Here is a 13,923-nt window from a genome sequence, read left to right on the forward strand (position 1 = left end):
TTTCTAAAATTTCCCTAATGATAATAAATGGATTTCACTGTGTTGATAAATTATACTGGTGAATTGGTTAAGTACCACAGATTAGAAGGAAAAATCACCTTCCATTGTTTTCCATCCTTTTTCCATTTGATATATCAAAGTATAAATCATGATAGAAACACAATATATTTAAGCCTATGTTAGTTTATATGCCAATTTTAAGAATTAGATTTTAGTTTTAAACGCATCTTTCTAGCTCATATGTTTCACAGCTCACTTTTTTTTTTTTAATCTTCATTTTATTGAGATATATTCACATACCACTCAGTCATACAAAACAAATCGTACTTTCGATTATTTACAGTACCATTACATAGTGGTACATTCATCACCCAAATCAATCCCTGACACCTTCATTAGCACACACACAAAAATAACAAGAATAATAATTAGAGTGAAAAAGAGCAATTGAAGTAAAAAAGAACACTGGGTACCTTTGTCTGTTTGTTTCCTTCCCCTATTTTTCTACTCATCCATCCATAAACTAAACAAAGTGGAGTGTGGTCCTTATGGCTTTCCCAATCCCATTGTCACCCCTCATAAGCTACATTTTTCTACAGCTGTCTTCGAGATTCATGGGTTCTGGGTTGTAGTTTGATAGTTTCAGGTATCCACCACCAGCTACCCCAATTCTTTAGAACCTAAAAAGGGTTGTCTAAAGTGTGCGTAAGAGTGCCCACCAGAGTGACCTCTCGGCTCGTTTTGGAATCTCTCTGCCACTGAAGCTTATTTCATTTCCTTTCACATCCCCCTTTTGGTCAAGAAGATGTTCTCCGTCCCACGATTCCGGGTCTGCATTCCTCCCCGGGAGTCATATTCCACGTTGCCAGGGAGATTCACTCCCCTGGGTGTCTGATCCCACGTAGCGGGGAGGGCAGTGATTTCACCTTTCAAGTTGGCTTAGCTAGAGAGACAGGGCCACATCTGAGCAACAAAGAGGCATTCGGGAGGAGGCTCCTAGGCACAACCATAGGGAGGCCTAGCCTCTCCTTTGCAGCAACCGTCTTCCCAAGGGTAAAACCTGTGGTAGAGGCACAGCTCACTTTTAGGAAAAAAAAAAATAGAATTTTAAAAAATGGGTGAGGAAATTAAATTTTGTATTTTAATTTATAGGTCTCTAGAAATGGCAGTTGTATTTCTGAATAGTGAGTGTTGTTGGTATAGCTATGTTTGGCATGTCTGGGTAAACCCTAGTGGATTTTATGGAAGATCTTCAGAAACCATTAGAAAACTGAGATCATCTGCATCCTATCATATAATTCATGCATGAGTAATGAAGAATAGAAATGTGGTTAACAATCATGGGCCCGGACTTTTGTCAGTGTCTTAACTGAACATATTTAATTATTTAGAGAATTACATTAGTACCTATTCTTTCTAACAACAACAGCAACAGAAATTGTCAGTACCCCTATCCTCAGAATAGCACAATATAAACTAAAATGTAAATCATGTCCTTTGAAATTTTAAGAGTTAGTATTAATCCATATCCTTTTGAATTTTAATAAATAAGAATAAGTACTCACTGGTACAGTGAGATGGCTGCTTTCAAGAAAGGCCCAAGTATTCAGAGATTTTTCTTGTGAGATTCAGCTTATTTATTGGGGCGTATGGGGGGAAGCTGCTTTAAAATGTGCCCTTAGCTAGAATGCTTTGCTAATAAGAAGTAGATACCTTTTTAAAAAATTTCATCAAAGTTCCCTTCAAGTTAATGTCTCCATATATTTGAGCCAAGACCACATAGTATCTAATGATATCTTAAAGTGACTAGTTGAGCAGTGTTACGCATCCTGAATATTTCCATGCAGAATTTCTCATATTTCGTTGGCACCACTAATTTTTTCTTATTGTTTACCATGTAGTGCATTTTATCTTTAGAGGGCCACTATTTTAATATGCCTCTCTTCTGGAACTTCCAGCACCTTATTTCTTATTCTATTGTATGCTTGGCCTACTAGCCATAGGGAGAAAAAGTCCTGAGACTGGTGCTTTTGTCCAGTAGAAGGGAGATACCACATTAAAAGCATGAGCAGAATGAAAATGGTACTCTTAGGTGCTCTCAGGTTGATTTTCTTAAAAAATTAAGTTCAGTTTTATTGAGATATATTCACATACTGTACAGTCATCCATGGTGTACAGTTGTTCACAGTGCCATCATATAGTTGTATTCATCACCCCAATCCATTTTTGAACATTTTCCTTACATCGGAAAGAAATCAGAATAAGAATAAAAAATAAAAGTAAAAAAGAACATCCAAATCATTCCCCCCATCCCACCCTATTTTTCATTTAGTTTCTGTCTCCATTTTTCTACTCATCCATCCACACACTGATGTACTTTGTACTGATCCACAAGGTTTTCATAATCACACTGTCATCCCTTGTTGTTAGGTCCAGAGCCGTTCAAGAATCCACACAATGCAGCAAGTCATGGTTTAAGTAGAGAGTTTAAGGTTTATTAGAGGAAGAAAGCAGAAGAAAGCAGGTGGGAGCCAGCAGAAAAGAAACAAAGGAAAAATGGCTCCGGCTCTCTATCTGAGAGCAGCATTTTTTAAAGGAAAAAAACCACGTGGGGAGGGAAGGGTGTCCTGTGCTTTGAGTGGGTGAGGGCTTATCAACTTTTGAGCTGACTGGTTACTAGGGTTTTAACACACTACTCTTCTTTGATGTGCACTGTATCATCTATGTGGAAGAAGCAGGCCTTTTGGCTTGTTTCTGGTCGTTCATTTTATGGACATATCTGACCTTGCTTTACCCGCCTTTGAGGCGCCACTGTGGCTGGAACAGCCTTGAACAACCTTCATTATTTAGTTTATGGGGCACCTAGTTTTCTGTGAGATAAGCAGCAAGGCCCCTGGATCAGACATTCCTTCTATAGGTTAGACTCTTTTTTTCTGGGGTCTGACACTTGTAAGCTACATTGTTATACAATCGTCTTCAAGAGTCCAGGCAACTGAGTTGGATCTCAGGTTGATTTTTTTTTATTCCCATATCACTAGAAACGGATATGTGATTTCTGAAGAGATATTTGATAGGATATAAATTGTGGCTAAATAATATCAAGCCAAAGGAGAAAAGCATATAAAATTATGCTTGTAATTTTTTTAACTTTAAAAAATTTTTAATTGTGGTAAAATATACATAATTTGAAAGTCATTTTAACCACTTTAGGTAAACAGTTCTTTAACATTAAGCACATTGACAATACTGTGGTAATTACTATTCTGCTTTCTGTCTCTATGAATTTGTTTATTCTAAGATTTTCATATAATAGAAATCATACAATATTTGTCCTTTTGTGTCTGTCTTGTTTCACTCAACTTGATGTCTTCAAGGTTCATTTATGTTGTAGCATGTACCAGTACTTTGTTCCTTTTTGCAGTTGCATAATATTACATTATGTATATATACCACATTTTGTTTATCCATTCATCAGTTGATGAATACTTGGGTTGCTTCCATCTTTTGGAAATTGTGAATAATGCTGCAATGCACCATTCTTGTACAGGTATCTGTCTTGAGTCCCTGCTTTCAGTTCTTTGGGGTATATACCAAGGAATGGAATTGCTGGGTCATATTGGTAATTCTGTGTTTAACTTTCTGAGAAAACACCAAACTGTTTTCCACGGCAGTCACACCCTTTTACTTTCCCACCAATAATGTACGATGGAGAGTTCCTATTTCTCCATGTTCTTGCCAACAGTGTTTTTTTTTCAGACTTTAATACTAGCCACAGTAGTGGGTGTGAAGTGGTATCTCGTAGTTTTCATTTGCATTTCTTTGATAACTAAAGATGTTGAGCATCTTTCTTTTAGTGTAGCTTTATAGAGATATATTCACACACCGTACAGTCCATCCAAAGTCTACAATCAGTGGCTCACAGTCCTCAACACATAGTTGTACATTCATCACTGTGATCAATTTTAGGAGGTTTTCATTACTCAAAAAAAAAAAAAAAATTGAGCATCTTTTCATATGCTTATTGACCATTTGAATATCTCCTTTGGATATTTGAATTTTTTGATTGAATAGTTTGTCTTTTTGTTGTTGAGTACTAAGAATTCTTTGTATATTCTGTATATTAAACTCTTATCAGAGGTATAGATTCCAAATATTTTTTCCCATTCTGTAGGTTGTCTTTTTACTTTCTTGATAATGTCATTTGATACACGAAAGCTTTTAGCTTTGATGAAGTCCATTTTGTGTATCTCTTCTTTTGAGGACAAAATAAATGAATTTTAATTTATATGGGAACTGAATCTTGGCATCTAAGTACTCTTTAAGAAAAACATGCTCAAATATGTACTATAGCATATTGAACATATATCTTAGAAACAAAGACATGAAATACATGAAACCATGATCTTAATTTGTTTTTCCAATGAAAAGATACCCAAAGCAGACAGCTGCATGTAGTCCCAGAAAATAATCTTGTTTAAACTAAAACTGGAAGTTGGGGAGCTTCATTAATGATAACTGTCTTTAATAAGAAAATGAGGCTGTGAAAATGTCCAAATCAAGACATGATCAAGCCAATACCTTCTTCCTGAAGACAAGCTGCCGGCAGATCCTGTACTCCTCTGTCACATGGCAAGGCATATGGTGGCATCTGCTGGTCTCTCCCTTGTTTTACAGGTTTCTTTGCTTTCAGCTTCTTGTTTCCATGGCTTTCTCTGTATTTGTCTATTTTGTCATTCGTTGCTTGTACTTTTGACATAAAATCTAAAAATTCATTTCCTAATAAAAGATCCTGAAGATATTTCCCTCTGGTTCTTTTAAGAGTTTTATAGTTAGTTCTTATATTTAGGCCGTTGATCCATTTTAAATTAATTTTTGTATATGGTGAGAGGTAGGGGTTCACAATCATTCTTTTGCACGTGGATTTCCAGTTTTCCTAGCACAGTTTGTTGAAGAAACTATTCTTTCTCCCATTGAGGACTTGGCACCCTTGTAAAAAATCAGCTAACTCTAGAAGTGTGGACTTAATTCTGGACTCTCAATTTTATTCCACTGGTCTACATGTCTTTCCTTATGCCAAACGCACACTGTTTTAGTTACTGAAGCTTTGTAGTAAGTTTGAGGTAAAAAAAAAAAAAAAAAAAAAAAAAAAATGTGAGTTCTCCAACTTTGTTGTTCTTTTTTTAGATTGTTTTGGCTATTCAAGGGCCCCTTGTAAAACTATATGAATTTGAAGATCAGCTTGTCCATTTTTTAGGTGCTATTCCAAATAGAATTGTTTTCTCAATTTCCTTTTCAGATTGTTTATTACTGATGTATAGAAACCCAAATGATTTCTGTATGTTTACCTTGTATTCTGCAACTTTGCTGGATTTGCTTATAGTTCTACTAGCTTTCTTGTAGATTCTTTAGAATTTTCTATATATAAATTAGATCATCTCATTCATTATTAGAGATAATCTGACTTTTTCCTTTCCAATTTGGATGCCTTTTGTCTTTCTCCTTATTGCTCCAGTACAAGTTGAATAACAGTGGTGACAGGGCATCCTTGTCTTGCTCCTAATCTTAGTGGGAAAGCTTTCAGTCTTCTACCATAGAGTATATTTGCTGTGGGTTTTTCATAAATGCTCTTTATCATGTTGAGAAAACTCCCTTCTATTCCAAGAATTTTGAGTGTTTTTATCATGAAAGTATATTTTGTCAGATGCCTTTTCTGCATCAGTTGGGATGTGTTTTTTTTCCCCTTCATTCTATTAATGTGGTATATTACATTGTTTGATTTTCTTATGTTGAACTATTCTTGCATTTGTGGAACAAATTCCACTTGCTCATGGTGTATAGGCATTAATATAGTTTTGGATTCAGATTGCCAATATTTTCTTGAGGATATTTCCATCTATATTCATAAGGGATATTGGTCTGTAATTTTCTTTCATGTGCTGTCTTTATCTGGCTTTGGTATCAGGATAATTCTGGCCTCATAGAATGAGTTAGAAGAGGAGGGATTCCTTCCTATTTTTTGGAAGACTTGAGAAGGATTGGTGTTGAATTTTCTTTAAATGTTTGGTAGAATTTAGCAGTGAAACCATCTGGGCCTGAACTTTCCTTTGTCGGGAGGTTTTTGATTAGTAATTGTTCTAGTTTGCTAATGCTGCCAGGATGCAAAACACCAGAAATGGACTGGCTTTTATAGGGGGTTTATTTGGTTACACAGTTACAGTCTTAAGGCCATAAAGTGTCCAAGGTAAGGCATCAACAATCAGATGCCTTCACTGGAGGATGGCCAGTGGTGTCCGGAAAACTTCTGTTAGCTGGGAAGGCATGTGGCTGGCATATGCTCCAAGTTCTGTTTTCAAAATAGCTCTCTCCCAGGACATTCCTCTCTAGGCTGAAGCTCCTTTTCAAAATGTCACTCTCAGTTGCTCTTGGGGCCTTTGTCCTCTCTTAGCTTCTCTGGAGCAAGAGTATGCTTTCGACAGCCGTCTTCAAACTGTCTCTCATCTGTAGCTTCTGTGTATTCTTCAGTGTCCCTCTTGCCTGTAGCTCCTCTTCAAAATATTACTCTCAGCTGCACTGAGTTCCTTCTGTTTGTCAGCTCATTTATATGGCTCCAGTGATTTAATTTAGACCCACCCTGAATGAGTGGGATAACACCTCCATGGAAATTATCCAATTAGAGTTATCACCCATGCAAACACCCTAATCCAAACGTTCCAACTTAATCTCCACTAATATGTCTGTCCCACAAGATTGCATCAAAGAAGATGGCTTTTTCTGGGGGACATAATACATTCAAACCAGCATAGTAATTTAATCTCTTCACTTGCTATTGGTCTGTTGAGATTTTCTGTTTCTTCTTGTTTCAGTCTAGTAGGTAACTTGTATGTTTGTAGGAATTTGTCCATTTCATCTATTATAACTTGTTGGCATGTAGTTGTTCATTGTACCCTCTTGAAATCCTTTTTATTTCTGTAAAGTCAGTAGTAACATCCTCACTTTCATTCCTGATTTTGGTTGTGTATGTCCTCTCTCTCTTTGACAGTCTGGCCAAAGTTTTGTATATTTTATTGATCTTTTCAAAAACCAACTTACGGTTTTGTTGATTCTCTCTGTTTCATTTGTCACTGCTCTAATCTTTACTATTTTCTTCCTTCTACTAACTTTGGGTTTAGTTTACTCTTCTCGTTTCTTTAGATATGTAGTTAGGTTATTGGTTTGTGACCTTTTAAATGTAAGCCTTTATAGCTACAAATTTCCCTGTGAGCACTGCCTTCATTGCATACCGTATTTTGCTATGTTGTGTGTGTGTGTGTGTGTGTGTGTTTTCATTCATTGCAAGCATTTCCAGTTTTCCTTCTCTTATTGATTTCTAGCTTTATACTACTGAGGTGTAAGAATATACTTTGTTTGATGTCAATATTTTAAAATTTATTGAGATTTGATTTGTAGCCTAACATATGGGCTATCCTAGAAAATGATCCATGTGCATTGAGAAGAATATGTACTCTGCTGTTTGATGGTGGAATGTTCTATATATGTCCATTAGGTCTAACGGGTTAATAGTGTCATTCAAGTCCTCAATTTCCTTATTGTGCATTGGTTTAGATGTTCTATCAATTATTGAAAATGGTATATTGAAGTCCCCAACTATTATTGTAGAACTATCTGTTTCTCCCTTCCAATCTCTCAATTTTTACTTCATATATTTTGGGGCTCTGTTGGGAAGTTCATATGTTTTTATAATCGTTAAGTATTCTTGCTTGAATTGAACCTTTCATCAATATCTAATATCCTTGTATGTCTCTCATAATCTTTTTTGACTTAAAGCCTATTTTGTCTGACAATAATATAGTCACTCCAGCCCTCTTTTGTTAATTTTTTGCATGGAATATCTTTTTTCTTTTCCACCCTTTTACTTTTAACCTCTTTGAGTCTTTGTATCTAAAGTGAGTTTCTTTTAGACAGCATATAGATGGATCATTCTTTTTCATCCAATCTGCCACACATCTCTGCCTTTTAATAGGGGAGTTTAATCCATTGACATTTAAGGTAATAAATGAGAGTGAACAATTTAACTATTTGTTTTCTGTATCTATTGTATGTTTTTTGTTCTTTAATTGACTTCTTTACTACCCTTTGTATTTAGTTGCTTTTCTATAGTGTACCCTTTTGATTCCCTTCTTTCTATCTTTTCCTCTATTTTTCACTTATTAATGGTTGCCTTTTTAACTACCATTAGCGTCTTAAACTAATAACAACATAGTTCAATTAGTACCAGCTAGTTTTTAGGATATACAAACTCTACTCCCATATATCTCCATCCTTCCCTTTTACATTGTTATTGGGTCAGATTAGATCTGTATACATTATATATGTATTAACATAGATTAAAAAATTTTTTATACATTTGCTTTGTAAGTCATCTGGGGCAATGGGCGCAGTTATAAATTGAAAGCATAATAATAGAGGAGTTTATATTTATCTGTATAGTTACCTTTACCAGTGTTCTTAATTTCTTCTTATGGCTTTGGGTTATTGTCTCTGTCCTTTTACTTCTGCCTGAAGGACTGACTCCTTTTAGTATTTCTTATAGAGCAGGCCTTCTGTTAAACAAATTCTTTTAGCTTTTGTTTATCTGTAAATGTATTAATTTCTTCTTCATTTCTGAAGAATAATTTTGCCACACATAGAATTCTTGGTTGATAGTTTTTTTTTTTTTTTTTTTTTTAATGTAAGGACATTAAACATGTTATCTTGCTGTCTTCTGGCCGCTATGGTTTCTGATGAGAAATCCACTCTGAAACTTATTAGGAATCCTTTGTGTATGACAAGTCACTTCACTAATGCTGCTTTCAAAATCCATTCTCTGTATTTTGATTTTGGCAAGTTTACCATAAAGTGTCTTGTGTCTTGGTGTAAATCTGTTAGAGTCTATCCTTCTTGGAGTTTGTTGAGCTTCCTGGATGTCTGTATTTATGTGTTTTATCAGATTTGGGAAAATTTCTACCATTATTTCTTCAAAACCTTTTTCTGCCCCTTTCTCTCTTTCTTGTCCATCTGGGTCTCCAAAGATGCTTATGTTGTTACACTTGATGGTGTCCCACAAGTCCTTCAGGCTCTGTCATTTTTCATCATTCTTTTTCTTTTCTTTTTTCATTAGAGACGTGATTTACAGAGCAATCATGCATAAAATACAAGTTTCCCATTTACCACTTTATTATTAACACCTTGCATTTTTATAGTTGTTACAATTGATGAAAGCACATTTTTGTAGTTGTAATATTAACTATAATCCTTGGTTTAATTTAGGGTTCACTTTTTGTGTTGTGCACTTCTATGGATTTTTTTTTATAAATTTTTATTCTAATGTAATATATCCAACCTAACATTTCCCCGTTTAACCACATTCAAATATATAATTCAGTGCTGTTAATTACTTTCACAGTGTTGTGCTACTATCATCTCCATGCGTTACCAAAACTTTTCCGTTGTCTCAAATAGAAACTTAATACCTTTGAAGCTTTAAATTCCTGTTCCCTACTCGCACCCCATCCTCTGGTAACCTATAATCTAGATTCCTACTCTGAATTTGCTTATTCGAATTATTTCATATGAGTGAGATCGTACAATACTCTTCCTTTTGTGTCTGGCTTCTTTCATGCAACATGATGTCCTAAAAATTCCTTTTTACAGCTGAATATTATTCCATTGTATATATATGCCACATTTTATTTATTCATTCATTGGTTGATGGACACTTGGGTTGTTCCCATCTTTTGCAGTCGTGAATAGTGCCGCTATGAACATCGGTGTGCAAGTATCTGTTCGAGTCTCTGCTTTCAATTCTTTTGTATATATATCTAGAAGTGGGATTGTCAGGTCATATGGTAATTCTATAGTTAGCTTTCTGAGGAACTGCAAAACTATCTTCCACAGCAGCTGCACTATTTTACATTGCCACTAGCAATGAGTGAGCGTTCCTATTTCACCACATCCTCTTCAGCACTTGTCATTTTCCATTGTTTTAGTACTAGTCATTCCTGTGGGTGTGAAATGGTATCTCGTTGTGGTTTTAATTTGCATTTCCCTAAAGGCTAATGATGTTGAGCATCTTTTCATGTGCTTTTTTGGCCATTTGTATATGTTCTTCAGAGAAATGTCTATTCAAGTCTTTCACCCATATTTAAAATTGGGATATTTGTCTTTTTGTTGTTGAGTTGAAGTATTCCTTTATATGTTCTGTGTAAGAAACTCTTATTGGAGGAAAGGTAACTACAGCTCCTGGCTGGCCTGCAGCTCGGAGCCTGCAGCGGCAGCAGGTGACATGCTCATGTGAGATGCAGCTGCAGGTAGCTGGAACACAAGCAACAACCACAGCAGCAGCAGGCAGCACAGGTGTGTCCTTCTTAGCCCCAGACATGCTGTAGGTGAGGGTGAGCATGTAGGCTCTGAGTAGCTACCGACCACACTGCTTCCACAAACACTCATTTAGGACTTATTCACTCTTCTGGGTCTGCTGGCCTGGTTGCCCTCCCTGCACCCCCACCATGGAGTCCTCCCGCTCAACTCCAGGGCCCACACTGACACTACAACTGCGGCTTCAGTGCCGCTGCATGCCCCAGAGGTGGTACAGCGCCCCAAGGAGCGGGAAAAGATGGTCACTAACTGCAGAGAGAAAATCCAGCGTTGGAAGAAGGTAGATAATGACTATAATGCCTTTCAAGAAAGACTCAGTACATTGCCTGATAAGTTTGTCTTATAATACCATGGTACCATTTGGCCCCTTTGCCTTCATGCCGGGAAAACTTGTCCATGCTAATGAAGTTACTGTTTTACTTGGGGACATCTGGTTTGCAAAGTGCTCAGCAAAGCAGGCTGTAGGCTTAGTTGAGCACAGAAAAGAACATGTAAGAAAAACAGTAGATGATTTTTTAAAAAGTGAAGAAAAATTTTGAATCCACAGTTGAATTCACAGAAGATTTGCAGAAAATGAGTGATGCTGCAGATAATATTGTTGACATAAAAGAAGAAATTAAAAGTGACTTTGAATTTAAAATTAAAATGAAACACTGAATTGCCCATAAACCTCACTCCAAACTCAAAACTTCAGATATTTTTGAAGCAGAGTTTTCTTCAAATGATGTAAAATCCAAAGATTTGCTTGCTATTGAGGAACTGTGGGCTCAACTTGAAGAACTAGTCAAAATTTCACCCAGAAAATTTGCTGGATGAACTTGATAGCCTGATTTTGGTATGGCAAATGGAAAGGACAGAACTTCTGACGAGGAAAATATCAAAACCCAAACGGGAATGGGACTCATCAGTAACAGACTTTCTTACTCCCAGCAGTTGTCATGAGGATTTTACAAATTCAGAACTGTTCAATGGTCAGGTGTATAGCCAGTTGAATTGTTCGATGGATGGTTCAAATCCCTGTCCTAGTAATGAAGATGATGATGATGATGATGATGCCAAGGATGGTAATAATGAAAATGACCACGATGCTTTAAGGTTTTGAGATAATTCTGTACCAACAATATATTTTTTCTCATATTGTTGCACCTAAGAGGGTCTGAATAAATACTGGAAAAAATACCACTTTAAAATTTAGTGAAAAGAAAGAAGCCGCCAAACGTAAGCGAAAGAACAGCTCTGGCAGTGGTCATTCTGCCCAGGAGCTGCCTACCGTTAAGACTCCTGCTGACATTTACAGGGTCTTTGTTGATGTTGTGAATGGAGGATACATCCCTCGTAAATCAATTCTGAGGTCTTGAAGCAGAGAGAACAGTGTTTGTGGAGATATGATTGAGAGCAGTGCTGCTGAATTTGATGATAGGTGGGGAGTTCTGAGGAGTAGTAGCTGTGAAGAAGCCACGTACAACAAGAAAATCATCAAAAGAAACTTTTGCCTTTATCAGGAACACCTGAGGCTTTTTCTGGGCTAGTAATAGAAAAATAATTTTATTTTCCTGCTTAACACCTCATCCAGCCATTGCTCATCCTCTGCTACCCACTATTCCAGAACGAAAAGAGTTTTTGTCAGATGTATCAGAAGAAACTATACCAAGGGGGTTTCTAAGTTCAGATCTGTCAGATTGCAACAAAAAAACTAGGCTCTTCATGGGAAATGGGAGTTTACATCCTGAAATGTAGTTTTGCATTTGATTAGAGTATATGTAGCAAAATATGTTACGTGTAGTTTGAAATAAGGGATCCTGAGTAAATTTTGTCAAATTTAAGAGATAAGTTCTTAAATTCAAGTTCTCTTATCCTTAGAGTGGTATTAAAATTAAATGTTTGAATACTTTAATATACAGCTTATTTTGTTAATTCCCTGAATATGGTCAATACCCTTGTCTAAGTTTGTCTTATGATATAGTGGCAGCATTTTGAATTATTTTTCAAATAATATTTTTTGTATGCATTGTTTTTGTGTTTCAATACAGGCAGTTTTGTACCAGCTGTGATGTTGTGCATACCATATGGATTATTTTATTTATTTTTTTATTGTGAACTTTAACAAATATACATAACAGTGATGTTCCAGTTGGCTAATGTTGCCGGGATGCAAAACACCAGAAATGGTTTGGCTTTTATAAAGGGGGTTTATTTGGTTACACAGTTACAGTCTTAAGGCATAAGTGTCCAAGGTAACACATCAACAATTGGGTACCTTCACTGGAGGATGGCCAGTGGTGTCCAGAAAACCTCGGTTAGCTGGGAAGGCATGTGGCTGGTGTCTGCTCCGGAGTTCTGGTTTCAAAATGGCTTTCTCCTGGGACATTCCTCTCTAGGCTTCAGCTTCTCTCCAGAATGTCACTCTCAGTTGTTCCTGGGGCATTTGTCCTCTCTTAGCTTCTCTGGAGCAAAAGTCTGCTTTCAAAGGCCATCTCCAAAATGTCTCTGTAAGCTGTAGCTCCTCTCTCAGCTTCCGTGCATTCTTCAAAGTGTCCCTCTTGGCTGTGGCAAGCTTGCTCCTTCTGTCTGAGCTTATGTAGTGCTCCAGTAAACTAATCAAGGCCCACACTGAATGGGCAGGGCCACACCTCCATGGAAATTATTCTAATCAGAGTTACCACCTACAGTTGCGTGGGTTGCATCTCCATGGAAACACTCAATCAAAGAATTACAATCTAATCAACACTAATACCTCTGCCCCCACAAGATCGCATCAAGGAACATGGAGTTTTGGGGGACGTAATACATCTAAACCGGCACAAGTAATAACTTTCAAAGTATGATTTCACAAGTTGTTAGAGAGCAAATTTCAAAAAATGTCATGGGTCACAGTTCCACAACTTCAGCCATTTCCATTATTGTAAAATATAACATACATACAGAAAGGTGTCAACTATTGAGGTATAGTTCAACAAGCAGTCATATAGGTAGTTCCAAAAATTGTTACGGGTTACAGTTCCACAGTCTCAGTCCCTTTCTTATTATGCAATACAAGGTCTATATAGAAAGGTGAAGATCTTCAAGGCACAATTCAACTAGCAGCTATAGAGCAAATCCCAAAGGATGCTATAGGCTACGGTTCCACCATGTCATTTACCTCCTAGCCATTCCAACACCCCAGCATCCAAAATAATTTATATTATAAAGTTTCCATATTCATAGACCTTTGTTAAGTCTTACCTTGTTTGTTGCTACCACTTCCTCTCACTTAATCTCTTTCATCATCTTCAGGGGTGTCTAGGCAGTGAGCACCCTAACTTGTTAATATTAAAGGGGGTGTTGACAGTATGGGGAAGGGGGACTGCATCTGATTGTTTATCTTAAAGAGGCTGTTGCCTCTGGGTTTTAGGACTTGTCTGGTATAGGAACACTGGTGGATTTAAGTTTCTGAAAGATAAAACTTAGTGAGTGAATCTTTTATAGAATCTCAGGTAGGGATCTAGGTATTTGGGGACTACTTTTGGTAAG

At 36.7% G+C, this 13,923-nt stretch overlaps 1 protein-coding gene and 1 pseudogene across 10 annotated transcripts in view; both read left to right on the forward strand.

Moving 5' to 3' along the window:
- SYNRG (synergin gamma) overlaps window positions 1-13,923 on the forward strand; it is a 128,516-nt gene that overhangs the window by 53,925 nt on the left and 60,668 nt on the right. The gene's annotated exons all lie outside the window — the stretch shown is intronic.
- On the forward strand, window positions 10,271-12,110 carry LOC119514487 (annotated as a pseudogene).

This window comes from Choloepus didactylus, chromosome 18 (assembly GCF_015220235.1).
Source record: "Choloepus didactylus isolate mChoDid1 chromosome 18, mChoDid1.pri, whole genome shotgun sequence".
Classification (NCBI taxonomy): domain Eukaryota; kingdom Metazoa; phylum Chordata; class Mammalia; order Pilosa; family Megalonychidae; genus Choloepus; species Choloepus didactylus.